At 35.3% G+C, this 13,171-nt stretch overlaps 1 long non-coding RNA gene across 1 annotated transcript; it reads left to right on the forward strand.

Annotated features, from left to right (window-relative positions):
* Positions 1-1,054: 1,054 nt before the first annotated feature.
* LOC116125371 lies at positions 1,055-11,244 on the forward strand. The gene is made up of 4 exons (XR_004127320.1): positions 1,055-1,676; positions 8,852-8,943; positions 9,128-9,218; positions 9,406-11,244. It is a non-coding gene; the product is annotated as an uncharacterized LOC116125371 (long non-coding RNA).
* Positions 11,245-13,171: the final 1,927 nt, after the last annotated feature.

A 13,171-nucleotide genomic window follows, 5' to 3' on the forward strand; every position in this document is an offset into this window, starting at 1 on the left:
CGAGATCTGGCCACACCTAGATATCTTGGCCGTAGATCTGGCCGTTTCTGACCAAAAACATGTTGAATCTGGCCTGAAAAGGCCGGATCGGCATACTATCAGCCAGTCATGTGCCATTTTGATGACTTCTGGTCACCATCTGACGATGGTGGCCAGCTATCGACATTTAAAAGGTGGGTGGGGTGTTTTTGTTAATTTTAAAACTTTTATTATAGGGGGTGTTTAGCTAAATCAATAAATGTAGGGGATTGAAAAATAATCTAAATATTTACAGAATATATTTTCCAAAAATTTACCAAACATATTTTCAAATTTAAATCATATTCTTGTAATAACCCAATTCAACTTTTTCAAAAATACTATTCTAAACACTTTATCAAACACAGCCATGGCTTTTGTGATATGCTATCACATCCATTTTTAGATTTTGAAACATGAAATCCTATTTTTGTATTTATTTTTATATATATTAAATTGTAAAGAAATATTTGATGAAATTTTTTTAAATAGATCCTAGCGCACCAAAATTTCTTTAATCTCCATTTGGGCTATTGCACAAGGAAAGATAGAAGTGCCATCAACGAAGATATCTAATCTAATAAAAGAAATTATGAAGATTTGTTTTAATTAAAAAAATAATAATAATAAGATTTATGTTAAAGAATCATGGGTCAAAATCGTCATTTAATTTAATTGTTATTCATAAAATAAGTAGAGTTCTTGAAACTTTTAAGAAATAGCAATAATCTTTCTCTCCATAAAAAAATAATATAGTTTTTTATAGTTAATTAAAAGATAAAATTAAATAAAAAAATCCATCCCAAAAAAATGGTAATTCTAGATTTAATATTTCCTTGGTATCTATATATTTAATATTGTTAAAAATTATAATTTATTAAGTGTAATGATAACTCCTTTGATATTTAATCAATTTAATTAGCAAATATCCGGGATATTACGGTAAATTCACACCATATTTAAGCGGCCGATCGCTGCACAAAACGAGCAGTCGTTGAGAAATCGGCTATTTGCTCCCCGAGTTTATATACCACAAGTCAGCGACAAAAACGAGGCCGGCTGAGTCACCCTGCAAACTCACCGAGTCGACTCACTCTCAAAACCACACTCTATTCAATTGGTATGTTGTCGACTTGTCGTTTACTCATCTAACTCTGCATCAAATTATCAAAACCCTTCGTTCTCTCTCTTTTCTTCATCTCTCTCTTAGTTCTCTTCCTTTCCAGAAAAGGTTTAATATTTTCCCTCTCCACATAATTTTGCGTGAAAATTAGCTCGCGAGAATCGTAAATTTTCTCGGTATCCGAACACCGAATCACGTCTCACATAATGTTCCCTACCAGCGCCAAAACCTTCTCGTCGTTTACGCTGCCGAGTCTGCCGACTCCTCAGCTCAGTCCGAGTCAACCGGGGAGCCAGCCGACGTTCGTCAAGCTTCGGAGGAGGAATATAAACGTGACGTGTTCGGCGTCGGTTGTTGATGGGTGAGAGAGTTCTGTGGCTGGCTTGGAGCGGTGTTATACTGCGCCGAGTGCTTTGGCGTCAAGTTCGAATGTTGGATTAGGTCCGGTTATGAAGGGCGGACAGTACGGTGTGCGGTTACGTTAGAGAAAGGGAAGCTTGACTTGACGCAGAAACAATCGCGGTCTAGCCCAGAGGTTAGTTGTGAAATTGAAATTCAGTTTGGTTGATAACCAAACTTGGACCTCAGTAAATTTCTTATTTTTATGTGTTAAATTGTTTGTTTTAATAATTTATTGTTGATTGAAGTATGTTGATTTCATAGGAAGTGTTGCGTTAGGGTAATTTGATTATGGAATTGGGATAATTTCATTGACAATGAAGAGGTTTCTATTGGTTTACTTTTTTATGTCTAAAGTCTCCCTTGAGGAAGTTTACTTCAGATATTTCAGTGGTTTTCCTTCTATGTTAGAGAGAAATTTCAAGGGAGGTTAATGAAGTTAAACTTATAGATTCTAGATTTTAAATCTAGAGATATGTTTCTTGTGAGGATTTGTTAAAATTGAAGATATTTGGTGAGGATGGTTTTAATATAATTTTAGGGAAAGTGCTCTCTAACAACATCGACGCAAGTAATTACTAATTAAGATTCTATGAATATTGTGGATTGGGTTTGCCTTCTGTTGTGAGTAGTAATAACTTCAAAGAAAATGTAACTTTAAAGCTTTACTTGGAGGTTTACATGGTGGATGCCCACACGGAAGTTTATATTGAAGCCATGATTTAAATGTAAAAGCCACTTTAGGAATTTATAGACCTCCACATTGCCTTAAAATTATCTCATTTATAATGACCTAGAACTAATATATATCACAATTCTTTGTTAGAATTCTGTTTGAAACTTTAACTTCTTTTTTTTTTTTTTTGGGTAAAAGTTCACGGTTGTTATGTTGTCTTCATGATGTGTATATTCTCATATTTGTTTGAAAGTTTGTGTAGCTATCTTTTATTTGCCGCTTCAGGCAACTCATTCTAAAGAGTACTGATGTCATAATTGTTAGGAAAACCCCCTGCCAGTAGAGGAATCGTTTTAAGTGAATTGATTAAAAGCGTGTGATTATGGTAAATATGTATACTGAATGGATTATAGACAAGTAATAAAGTGTAATAGATGGGATTTAAGTGATGCCTAAAAGTACTATTCCTGGGGCTGTTGTTGGCTATGTGAGGTTCTAAGAACAATGACAGTGTTGTGTAAGGAATATAGGTCATTTGGGTCAATTAGAAATGGGGGTTAAGGCTAGATTTTCAATTATGGATTTGAGTTTTTGACGGGAATCAATGAATTGAGGTATTTTAGGGTATGGTTTTTTCCTCTGATAAGAATTTAGTTTACGTTTGTTTTTTTTTTTTTTTTTTTTTTCCCTTTTCCTTTGATAAGAATATAACATAACGACCATTGTTAAAATGTAAACTAAATTAAAGAACTATATAACTGAAATAGAGAAGAGATGAATATAACCATCTATTTGAGGCCTTAGTCAAAACAATAAATCTCAAAGATTAGCAATGCCTTTCATTTCAAAAAACTAAGAACATTTTTAAGTATTGGATCCCTTAAAACAATTAGTACAATAGAAATTAGTAAGCGATGAAGATTTGAAGCTTACATATTACACATCCATGATAATTTTTGGATTTTATTGATGAGAAAGAAAGTTGATATTATGGCTAACATCTTAATATAAAGTGGTTGTGAACATTTAAGTTATGCAGTTTCTTTTAAAAAAATCACATCCATTAACCTCTGCTTGCGTGTAATGACAATTTTACAATTTTACAAATAAAATCTTCTTCTCAATCTCCTGCTTTTACATGAGCATCATCATAAAGATCATGGATAACGCATCTATCAATCTCTGCTTACTTGTAATGACATCGTACTTGAATAAATTCTTCAAAGTCATCAGCCTTCTTTAAATTCTTTAAAACAAATTTCCGCTTTCCCTTCTTTTCTTCGTAGCGTTTCGGCCACCGTTGTTTGGCCTTTTTATCTAAAACCAGATCTCCAATAAAATGAGGTTCATGTTTCTTGTCATCGTCTCTTCTCTTTTCCTCATGAACCGTTAATTTCTTTCAAAAACCGAACCTTTTTTCTCAAAGTCTCTCTCTTTTTCTCTTCCACTCTTTTCTCTCACCAAACGTTGCTGTTGCATTTTCCTCATGCTGCCATTAAATCCTCCTAACGCGAACATTGAATCTTGTTCACGCCACCATTACATCCTATTAACGCCGCCGTTAAATCCTCTTAATGTAATCGTTGAATCCTCCTCACATTGCTGTTAAATCCTTCTCAAGCCGCCATGTCTAGCAAGCAGAAGTCCACGCCCTTGGCTGTCTCCACGTTGACAAAGAAGTTGAAGTGGTTGGCGTAGGAGCCAAAGTTGGAACACGAAACTCGCATTGACAATAGAGATGTCGACGTGAGTTCGAAAAGTTTAGATTCGGTTATCGAGGTGAAGAAAAACCGGGCAAGTTAAAAAAAAGCCAGCACCTAGAATAAAACAATTATGGAAAACATATAAAAGGCTTTGTTATTTCGAAAAGCAGTAGCAGTATGGTTTAACTTAACACAATAATGATAAAATGAATTAACCGTTACCCAAAGCGGATGAGGATATATAATGAATTAACCATTACCTAAAACGTTGGCAACTAGCTGCAGAACCTGACGTGGTGACCACTAGCTTTTGACATCAGATGGTAAGAGAAAAATGTCTCAAACCTCATTACCTTTAAACACGTAAACCCAAGGCCCCATCCAAGCTCCACAAACACAAACGGTAATGCCAATATTAGGTGGAACTTGTTCAAGGATGAGAAGGATGTGCCATTTTTTTAAGGATGTATGTGTATTTATTTATTTATTTATTTTTAATTCTTAACAAGGGAAGGAGTTTTTGGAGCCGTCGAAGCGCAACTACAACAGGTAGTCACTAGCCTACTTTGAATGTGGTTCGCTAGAGTATGTAGAATGATGAATACAATTTTTGTCTTTGTTATTGGATTTCGACAGAGATAAAATAGAATTCAATGCAACAGTTATTTAGGATTGACTTTGGAAAAACAAAGGGAAAGGAATGATGAGTATGAGAAACTGAAAAGATACTTAAAAGACTTGAGAAAGATTTTAGATTTGGAAGTATCATTTTGTGCAGTGAGATCACCTCATTACCCTTTGGATGTGATTGTTTGTTGAACTCACCTAGTTTTTCTTCACCTCAATAACCGAACCCAAACTTTTCAAACTCACATCAACATCTTCGTCGTCAATGTGAGTTTTGTGCTCCAACTTTGGCTCTTGCATCGACTGCTTCAGCTTCTTCACAGGTGTGGCGGCATTGGAGAGCATGGACTTTCGCTTGCTAGGCATGGCAACTTGAGGAGGATTCAATGGCAGCGTGAGGAGGATTCAACAACTGCATTAGGAGGATTTAACAGCGACATTAAGAGGATGCAATAGTGACATGAGCAAGATTCAATAGTCGCATCAGAAGGATTCAATGGCTGCGTTATGAGGATGCAACAATGGCCTTTGGTGAGAGAAAAGAGAGGAAGAGTTTGAGAAAAAGCGATCGGCTCTAGAAAGAAATTGGCAGTTCGTGAGGAAAAGAGAAGTGACGATGACGAGGAGCTTGAACCTCGTTTTATTGGAGATCTGATTCCGGATAAGGAGGCCAAACAACGGTGGATGAAGCGCTATGAAGAAAAGAAGGGAAAGCGGAAATTTGTTTCAAAGAAATCAAAGGAGGACGATCATTCTGAAGAATTGGTTCAAGCACGATGTCATTACACGTAAGTAAAGGTTGATGGATGCGTTGTCTATAATTTTTATGATGATGCTCATGTAAAAGCAGGAGATGAGGAATAAGATTTTATCTGTAAAATTGTAAAATTGTCATTACGTGCAAGTAGAGGTTGATGGATGTGATTTTTTTAACTGAAACTTCATAACGTAAATATTCATAATTACTTTGTCTTAAGGAATAAAGATAGACTAACAAACGTATCTCACAAACTTTCTGTTACAAACCCGGCGTGGTAGCTGAGTTGATAGCTGATAGCTTCCACCAAATGCAAAATGATTTGGACTAGACCCAAAAAATAGTCGTTTATAAAAGGAACGATAACGACCGTTCCTTCCCTTATGGAACGGGTGTGAAGGTATAAAGGAATGGTTGTTCGTAGGGATGAACGATCATTTCTTTGGTCATTCTTTATAAAGGAACGACTATTCTTAGGGATGAATGTGAAGGAACGATCGTTCCCATAAGGAATGGTTGTTCTATAAGATGGAACAACCATTCCTTCTTATGAAATGGTTGTTCCATAAGAAGGAAAGACTATTCCATAAGGAATGGTTGTTCCATTCACAAGGAGCAACCATTCCTATGGGAATGATCGTTCTTTATGAATGGAACAGTCGCTCATTATGAATGAATGATCTTTCCTCTCTAAGACATAGCCGTTCATGTTTAGTCAAAGTCATCAGTTGACGTGGTAATGCTAACTCGGTGTCACGTTGGGTTTGTCAGATTTATTTGTCAGTGTAGTATTACCCTATGTTAAGTTGTTATCCATAATATCAAGTTTCTTTAAATAGATGGTTATATTCATTTCTTCTCTATTTCAGTTATATAATTTTGCTTTAATTTAGTTTGCATTTTAACAATGATAGTTATATTATATTCTATCATGTCCATTAACTCCTTTTAATATTTTTTATTTTTTTTTTATTTTTTGTAAAACATATATAATGAATAATGAGTTTCCTTTTTTTTTTTTTTTTTCCCTAACTATGCAATAAAATTCGCAAATAAGGGCACTAGCTTTTGGCGAAAATTAATAAATTTTTTTTGAACATGGAATTTATTGTTACGTATATGACTTAACCTAAATAAATATCATGATTGATTATTGATAGGAACCTACTCTTAAATTGATAGAATTTGGGCTGGATAGTGGGCCTTTGATAAGAATTTGGTTAGACAGTGGTCTTTTGTGGGCTTGGATAAAACTCTCCTTAGTAAATCGACTTGCCAAGTTTAACCAATCCAACATCGAAAGCGTATTGGGGAGGTCCTGAGCTTATAAATAGGGAGAGTTCCTCCACTTGATAGGTTAGTCTTTTGGGTGTAAAACTCCCAGCCCGTGACAAGTGGTATTAGAGCAAACTTGATTCGTCTTTCGATGTGCGGCCAAGCACCAACACAGGGGCATCCACGTGTGATTGTGGGTGCACACAAGATCAAGATGATGAATCGGCAATAGCTCCAAGAGTGAAGGTGAGGGCAGCCATCCATTTGGATAAATCATCTACCTAGAATAACCAAAAGATGCACTTGATTCTCCGTTCATTCACTTTGAAAATTTTGCAGCCAATAACTAAAAGCTTAGTTTCAGAAAACATATTCGATCTCACAATGCAAGAAAGGAAACCCTATAATTTAAGTGTCATGGGAGAGCATTCATCAGGATTCTTCTTCTTTAAACTCATCAATATGGACTAAAGCATATTCATTACCCTCTTAATTACGAAAAGCACATTCTATGCCTGGTTTTGGCAATCATAAAAAGAGGAAAGCGTAAATTTAAAAAACACAAAAAAACAAAAATTTTCTTCTCCTATAATTCATATTAGAATTTTTAAACATATAGCAATAATAGTTAGCAACATGCATAATTGAACTCATTGAATGTTGAAATAAGATCAGTGAATAAAATATTAATCGTATCTCTACGAAATACATAGTACAATGTGACAAGGGAACCAAACTATAAAGAAAGACATGATAAGTACAAATGCCATATTTGCCTGCCTGCTTTCTGACTTCAACTAAATCCATAATCATTTAAAAGATGGAATAATTCAAGTTCCTTCCAATAGATATATGCAATAGTGATGCAAGCCAAGGAAATTAAATGAGGAAATCAACTTAGTTTAGAGATGGGGTTGGCGGTCCTTGCATTACCCTCTTCAAAAATTCATGTTTTTTTATCTTTTTCCCCAAAAACACTATGCATACTACTGGTTTTTACTAACCAGTCTATAACATGACTTGGCATCTGACGTGGAGATGCCAATTCATCTGCCACGTCAGATAATTAAAAAAAGAAGTTTGTGAAAAAATTTTGTGCAGTTGGGTTTATAGAACAAATTTTTGCCTCCAAAAACTTTGCCTCCCTAATCTTTCCCTCCGTAATCTCATTCTTAATAACTGAAAATCTTCTCTCCCAAATCCCAATCTTAATAACCTAAATCTTCTCCCAAACTAAATCATACTCAAAACCCAAATTACCCATCCCGAATTTGAGCATTTGAACTGCCAGCTGCAACATCCATTGTCGCTGTTGCATTTGTCTCTGTCGTTGACCAGTGAGAGTTCCTTTTGAGTGGTAAGAGCTTACTCACTCAATGGTCTCTCTTACTTACTTGCTACTGTCGGGAGAAGTGGAGCACAACACTTGCTTGGTGCTTTTGAGTTGAGAACCATGTATAAGTTTGTATAAATTTTATGATAAACAATATTTTAGTAAAAAGGAGCTTTGTAAATCCAATAAATTGAGGAAATTTTGTGCAAATGTAAAACAGTGAAAGGAACTACACAATTTGGGAAAGAAAAGGTGAAAAAAAGAAGGTTTGAGATGTTTTATATAAGGTGTCGTGGAGCTTGCAAAGCTTAATATTCATAATTTATTCTTGTTTCTGCTGCTGCAAATGGCTGCTCATCAAAATGTCACATAATTCGTGGATCTTCAAAATTTGAACAATGCATTGTTGAAATCTTTTTTCCTTCTCATAATAGTTGTGGCCATTTCAAGTGCTGTGTTAGATGGGTATAAGAATGAAGTAAGAAATGAGTAGATACTTGTTCCTAAATCTTCAAAGTAGCTAATCGAATATACACCTTGAATTGAAAGACTTAGAGCTGCATATGGGTTTTACTTTGGTATTCCATAAGGAAAGGACCAAGGTAAATATACATATGTTGACTTCAGTCAATTTACAACTTAATTATGTGAACAGTTTATTTTAACAAAATTCTGCATTTAGTTTACATAGTATCAGAGCTCATTTGACCGACTTCAATGGCTGATTTCAGGTGCTTTTTGCTGTTGAAGTGCATGATCTCGATTGTAATGGAAGTGTGTATAAATGGGACTTTAATTCTTGTTATTTATGTCCCCTTTGCTTATCTTTTTGTTATATGTTCGGAAGCATGTATATCTGAATCATTTTCTAGTTAGGTACGTATATGAAGTTCTTGAATTCAGAAATATGATCAGTTGTTATAACCATTTTTTGTTTCAGGGTTCTGGTTGGAAAAAGGTTGGCAATTTTTAAGGACTTTTCCAAACAGATTTAAGTAGCGCCCTTCGGACAGACATTTCGAGATCAATAATGTAAAGGCACTTGTCTTTTTGCCCCTTATTTCATAAGGGATGTTCCTTCTTGTTTTCATAAATGTAATAGATTATCTTCTTGATTTAATTGTAATTATTAATTGTTTTTTCTTAATTATTAATACACAAGTTTAGTTTAGTTCATTGCATTCAAAATGCATTTAAGTTGTTACGGGTTTTGCAGAGGAGCAGAAACAAAGGCTGATAACATGTAGGAGCAGACAATGGAGGAAATAAATGAACAGTTAAAGGCTTCGGTTTCTAAGATTGAAAGGGTAAGTATTGTAATGAAACGAAGTTATTATTATGTATCAATGAGTACCCATGCTTGTATGATAAAGATAAATTTTTGTATACGCACAAGTTAATGTAGTTTAAACAAAAATTTGGATGGTTTTGTTTCTATCATGTTTATTATCTTGCAATATTCTAATTCTAGGTATTATAATATAAATGAATCAGGATAATCAATTTGAAGAAGTTAAAGATAGAGGAAGTGCAGAGGAGGAATGGGAGTTGAAGCCCGGGATGGTCTTTGATTCACTTGATAATCTTCTCCAATACTACAGAAGTTATGGGAATAGAATGGGGTTTGAAGTTATTATAAGATCCTCAAGGAAAGTAGATGATGGAGAGGTGACAAATGTAACACTAGCTTGTTCTTGTACTGGGAAGTCGAGTAGTAACACCCGAAACGCTTTTAAATTATACCCAGTGACAGACAGATTGTAAGGCTCGGGTTGGTGCAGCCGTACGTGGTAACGGAAAATGGCAAATATGTTCAGTGGGGTTGAATCATAACCATGAGCTCAGTAGTCCAATGAAAACTAGATATTTTAGGAGCAATCATGGTATACAACCATACGTGAAAAAGAGACTTGAAGTAAATGATAGGGTCGCGATTAGGCCGAATAAAAATTTCAATTCCATGTTAGTTGAAGTAGGCGGTCCTGAGAATTTGCCTTTCTTGCAAAAAGATTGTAGAAACTATATTGAAAAAGTTAGGAGGATGCGACTTGGTGTCGGGGATGCTTATGCAATCCAAAAATATTTTTTGAAGATGCAAAAAGAAAATGTAAATTTCTTTTACATGATGGATTTAGATGAGGAATGTCGATTACAGAATGTTATATAGGTGGATGTAAGAAGTAGGGTTGCATTTAAGGAATTTGGCGGCGTTGTCACATTTGACACTACATACTTGACCAACAAGTATGATATGCCATTTGCGGCGTTTGTTGGTGTTGACCATCATGGACATTCAACACTCTTAGGTTGTGGGTTAATCTCCTATGAGGACACTGAGACTTTTGTTTGGCTTTTTGAATCTTGGCTTGCATGTATGTGGAATTGTGCTCCAAATGCAATAATCATTGATCAAGACAAGGCGATGCAAAATGCAATCGAGATTGTGTTTCCCGGTACACGGCATAGATGGTGTTTGTGGCATATAATGAAGAAATTGCCAGAAAAGTTAAGGGGTTACAGCGAATATGAATGTATTGAGTTTGCTTTGCAAAATGCTGTGTATGATTCATTGAAATTGAGAAGTTCGAACAACGTTGGACTGGATTCATTGATAAATACAACCTTCACAACCATGAGTGGTTACTTGGACTGTATAATGAAAGACAACGTTGGGTGCCATCGTTTGTAAAAGACACCTTTTGGGCGGGTATGTCCACCACTCAACGGAGTGAAAGTATGCATGCATTCTTTGATAGGTACGTAAATTCTAAAACCACTTTGAAACAGTTTGTAGAACAGTATGAGAATGCACTGTGTGATAAAGTAGAAAAAAAAAAAGGAGGCTGATTTTAGATCATGGAAATCATGGATTCCTTGCATAACCGGTTATCCAATGGAGAAACAATTTCAGGAGGCATACACGACTGCAAAATTCAAAGAGTTTCAGCAAGAGCTTACTGCTAAGTTGCATTGTGAGATATCTTCTTTCCGGACCACTAAATCTAAAATAGAATATATTGTAAAGGAAGTTGTCGTGGTTGGGGAGGCATGTCGTAGTGTGCCTTTTGTGGTTTGCTATGATGACCGTGGTTGTGATATTCGTTGCAACTGTCGATTGTTTGAGTTTAGAGGGATTATTTGTCGACATGCAATGACGGTATTGCTTCATAAAGAGATTTATCATATACCTGAAAAGTTCATTTTAAGAAGGTGGAGGAAAAATGTATATAGATGCCACACGAAGATTAGAGTTGGTTATAATAGCTGGAGCACGACTGCTGAAGGAGAACGGTTTGATCAATTGTCTAATTCATTCTCTGAGGTGGCTGATTTAGCCTCAACCAATATTGNTATAACCTTTGTATGATTTCTTTAAGTTATTAATTCTTTATTGGGTTTGGGCTTAGGAATAACAATCCTTGTAAAACTAGGTTTTGTCACTTTAAACCTAGTATATAAACATATTTTTCTCTTATTATGAGAGTGATAGCAATCATAGGACAATTCATTCATTGTAAACGAGAGAGGTGAGGAAGTATTGCAATAATATTAACTCAACTGGACTTAGCCCATATTGGGTGAACTAGGGTAAATCATGCGTCTTATTTTCTCTTTGTTTATTGTCTGTGATTTGTTTTACTATTATTTTGTTCCCATTGTTGTCTCTATTTCGTTCATTTAGCACTTCAGAATTTCAGCTATGCTTGGTAAATTGACCTAGATTGGTAGTTAATGAGTCTGCACGAAAGAGCATATTTGCCCAACACTATACACTCAAATAAGGATCATATTACTAATGTAACAAAATTAGAAACTTAAAGGTAGTAATTGATCGTTTAGTAAAATTGAGGTACTTTAAGGGTTATTTTGCTGCCTATGAAAAGTATCAATTAGAGAGAATGTTTAATCAAATCATTGGCTTCATTTGCCCAATCAAACTATAATTTGGTACAAGTGAAATATAAGTTTAATTTTTTTTCTTTTGATCTCCATTTACTTGCTTTCCACTCTTGCATTAGATTCTTAATTTGCGAAATGGGACTAAAACAAAGAAATGAAATTGAAGTAAAGCTATATTCCATGCCTTAACCACTTTTAAAGCATCCTAATTATTTCTAATACATCATATTGTGATTGTTTAGTGACTGAGAAATCCAAGTGTTGGGCCAAGCATCATCTTTTATGTTCCTTCTTTGAATTACAACTTTTTATAAAGAATTGAAAGCATACCAGCATTTTCAAACTTACAAGCAAATCTCATATCTCATAATTCTCTTCGGCTCTTTTATCATTCAAACACTTACCATCTCTGATATCATGGTTGAAGTAATTGTTTCTAGTGTCTTGGGGCAGCTTGTTAGTAAACGGTCCCATATACGCAGCGGAAACAAAACAAATATAATAAAGAGATCGTTTACATGAGCCAAGATCAAAGGTATAATTTTACAATTCATATTAAAATAAAATCTGCAGAAAAATAAATCTGAGTTTAAAGAAAACAAACACATGTTGGAGGCTCCTCCAAATTTGTCAACGAATGTTTTGCTACCGATCCAAGTGTAGGATCGAACCCACATAGTCCACATGAAGACAATCTCAAAAGAACCAAAAAGGGATTTGCTAGATCCTCTTTGGCTTCAAATTTAGAAGAAAGCAAATCAATTGAATTGATTTTTGAGCCTATAGTGTTTCTGCCGTGGGAGTGTATTGAGAAGGGCTGTGTGTGTTTTTAATTTCAAAAGAAATCCATTCCTGCATAAACAATTAACACACTTTTCCTTTTATAGTTAATCAATTTGCCCTAATCCCATAGTTTTAGTGTCATTACCATATACTAAATTGCGCCGTGAGATAACTTTCTCCCGTACCTGGGAGTGATGAATCCTCTGTCAATCCACCATAGTCTTGATACACTTCTTGATGCAGCCAATCACCACCGTATTGACAGCTCTAAAAAGAACTGAGTTAGGTTAGTGTCAAACTACACCAATCGATGCACAAGGCACTCCGGTGATCTCAAGTCTAAGGATCACATGCACCACCATTCGTTAGAGGATTTGTTCCATAGACACTGGGGTTACCATCCATATGGAATCCTCTGGTGGGACAGTCCAGTGAACTTGCTACGGTGTCATCACGTATAGCAAGCACCCATGTGTTGCACCAGGTTGTCACCAAACAACCTTGAATAAGGAGATCAATCACTGCCTTTCAACAGGGCAGTTCAACACTATGATAACCTTACCGTATTATCTGTGCC

This window comes from Pistacia vera, unplaced genomic scaffold (assembly GCF_008641045.1).
Source record: "Pistacia vera cultivar Batoury unplaced genomic scaffold, PisVer_v2 Contig163, whole genome shotgun sequence".
In the NCBI taxonomy this organism is placed as follows: Eukaryota; Viridiplantae; Streptophyta; class Magnoliopsida; order Sapindales; family Anacardiaceae; genus Pistacia; species Pistacia vera.